The 3446-nt window shown below is 36.2% G+C and overlaps 1 pseudogene; it reads right to left on the reverse strand.

The window, feature by feature from the left end:
• Positions 1–396: 396 nt before the first annotated feature.
• Positions 397–900, reverse strand: LOC149848787 (secreted RxLR effector protein 161 pseudogene; annotated as a pseudogene).
• Between the last annotated feature and the right edge of the window lie 2546 nt (positions 901–3446).

Consider the following 3446-nt stretch of genomic DNA (forward strand, 5'->3'; position numbering starts at 1 on the left):
AAAACGAGTTCCCAAAATGAGGGAGGAATACAAAGAGTCTAGTTTATAATTCCACCAGACCCTCTTAAGCTAGATTTTAACGACACCTAATTTCTCTCTCAATTTATTGAAAGTTTCATTCTTCAATGCTTTTGTAAAGATATCAGTCACTTGGTCTTGAGTCTTGCCTAATTTCTCTCTCAATTTATTGAAAGTTTCATTCTTTAATGCTTTTGTAAAGATATTAGTCACTTAGTCTTGAGTCTTGCAAAACGTGACATTGATATCTCCATCTTTGACCAAGTCTCTAATGAAATGATACTTGATTCGAATATGCTTGCTTTTGCCATGAAAAACTGGATTTTTGGTGAGTGCTATGGCTGAACTATTGTCACAAAACAAAGGAGTGCTTTCACATTAAGGATGCTTCAACTCATGAAGAATCCACCTTAGCCAGAGAGCTTGACAACTAGAAAGAGCCAATGAAATATACTCAGCTTCGGTTGTGGAGAGAGCCACAACAGCTTGCTTCTTCGATGCCCACGAGATTGCACATGAGCCAATGTGAAAAATGAAACCTGAAGTGCTTTTACTATCATCTTTGTTTTCACCCCAATCATTATCACAAAAACTCACCAATGTTGAATCTTCGACACATTTATAATGAATTCCATAATCGGTAGTGCCACACACATATCTCAAAATTCTTTTGCCTATGTCCCAATGAGTATTAGAAGGAGATTCCATGAATCTGCTAATCACGTTGATAGCAAACATAAGATCATGTCTTGTAGCAGTCAAGTACATAAGACTACCAACAAGGCTTCTACAGAGAGTTGCATCGATCTTTCTTTCACCATCATTTTTGTTAAGTTTCAATCCAACTTTCATGGGAGTATTAAGAGGTGTAGCACCCTCCATTCTAAACTTTTTCAATATATTTTCAGCATACCTTTTTTGAAATATGAATATTCCATCTTCGGCTTGCTTTACCTCATCAATGCCAAGAAAAAAATAAAGAAGCTCCATGTCAGTCATTTCAAATTCGTGCATCATATCCTTTTTGAAATTTTCACCCATGCTTGCACTAGTGTCGGTAATTATTAAATCATCAACATATAAGCATATGACTAAGAACTCCCCTTAAATGCCTTCTTTGATGAAGAGAGTATGCTCTAAATGACACCGTTTGAAACCATTCTTCAAGAAATATCCATCAATGCGACTATACCAAGCCCTTGACGTTTGTTTCAGCCCATATAAAGCCTTCTTCAATCGACACACTTTGTTTTCTTTATCTTTCTTCACATAACCTGGAGGTTGATCAATATACACTTCTTCTTCAAGGAGGTCATTCAAGAAAGCCGATTTTATATCCATTTGATAGACCTTTCATTTTCTTTGAGCAGCCAAAGCTAATACCATGTGAATTATTTCAAGGAGAGACACAGGAGCAAAAACCTCATTAAAATTGATGCCATACCTTTGCTTGTAACCTTTTACCACTAGTTGAGCTTTGCATTTTTCAACTTCTCCATTTGAGTTGAAGTTTGTTTTATATACTCACTTGACGACAATAGATTTGTGTCCACTTGGGAGCTTAGTCAACTCCCAAGTATGATTTCTTTCAATGGAGTCCATTTCTTGATTCATAGCAATTCTCCACTTCTCTTCTTGAGATGCTTCTTTATAAGTAATTGGATCGACGTCTGCAAATAAAGCAAAATTCACCAAATCTTCCTCAAGATTTCTTCTTGTTGTTTCATAAATTTCTTGAAGACTCCTTGTCTTCATAGGAGGAGATTCAGAACTCCTTGAAGATAAGAAAGACGGTGATAAATGCGCAGATGGAGAGGAGAGTGAAGTATCTCCTTCGCCACCATCACTATTAGGTTCATGACTCTCCTCCTTATTGATGAAATGTGAATTTTTATTTTCATTCTCGCTATCCCAATTCCAAGATTCTTCTTCATTGAATTTTACATCTCTGCTTATGATAATTTTCTTGGTGATTGGATTGTAAAGCTTATAAGCCTTTGAGCATTCACTATACCCAACAAGGATACATTTTTCAGATTTATCTTCAAGCTTGCTCCTTCGTTCATCGGGAATATGAGAATAACGTGTGCTGCCAAATACTTTCAAATGAGCAACACATGTTTTTTGCCCACTCCAAGCTTTTTGAAGAGTTAGGTCTTGAACACTTTTAGTGGGGGCACGATTAAGAAGATAAATAGCATATGCCACTGATTCACCCCAGAATATGTTAGGAATACCTTTAGATTTCAACATACTTCTTCCCATCTTCATGATCGTGCAATTCTTCTTTTCCGCAACGCCATTTTGTTGAGGTGTGTACCAAGTAGTCAACTGATGACAAATGCCCTTCTCTTTCAAGAATTCTTCGAACTCATTGGACATATATTCAGCCCCACGATCAATACACAAAGTTTTAATAGAGCGGTCACTTTGCTTTTCAACAAATGTCATAAATTGCTTAAAATATTTGAACACCTCAGATTTTTTTTTTTAGAAAATAAACCCATGTCTTCTGACTGAAGTCATCAATGAATGTTAAAAAGTAACGATTACCTCCAATAGATGTGGTGCGCATAGGGCCGCATAGATCAGAATGAACCAACTCAAGTGGTTTTGATGCTCGCCAAGATTTGTCACCAGGAAAAGAGTCTCTGTGATGTTTTCCAAGAACACAACCTTCACAAATTTTATCTTGCTGATGAGTGTTAGGCATGCCTCTGACCATATATTTTTTGCACATGAGAGATAAAGAACTGAAATTCAAATGCCCATATCGAAGATGCCATAACCATGATGAATCTTTAATAATAGTATTGAACAAAGGAAGAACAACACTTTAAAATATAAATGAAAATATTTTGTTTTGAGTCATTTTCACCTCGGCTATGAGAGTATTCTTCTTGTCCTTGATTTCACATATTTCTCCTTTGAAATGAAGATCATATCCTTTTAGAATAAGTTGCCCAACACTCAAAAGATTGTGTTTGAGGCCTGGAACATAGAAAACATCGGTGACGTGCTTGCTGCCATGGTTAGTTTTAACAAGAATATCACCATATCCCTTGACAGCAAGCCTATTATCATCACCTGTTCTAACTTCAGTTTGGACCATTTCATTTAAGTCCACAAATAATTTTTTATTTCCAGTCATGTGGTTACTACAACCACTATCAATATACCATATTTCATCATGTGTTTCTTCTTTGGTATCACAAGCAAGAAAGAGAATATTATCATTAAGAATTTCATTTTTCTCATGCATAAAAGTTACCTCTTTTGGTTTTCTTCTGCCAATTTCTTTCTACAGAACTTTATGGTGTGACCATACTTCTGACAATGAAAGCATTGAACTTGTGAGAGGGAGCGGCCACGACCTCAACCTCTACCTTGACCTCTTTCTCGCATAGAATAAGATGAATCACAATTAT

The sequence above is a fragment of the Nuphar pumila genome, chromosome 1 (genome assembly GCF_984573655.1).
Source record: "Nuphar pumila chromosome 1, dmNupPumi1.hap1.1, whole genome shotgun sequence".
Lineage (NCBI taxonomy): Eukaryota > Viridiplantae > Streptophyta > Magnoliopsida > Nymphaeales > Nymphaeaceae > Nuphar > Nuphar pumila.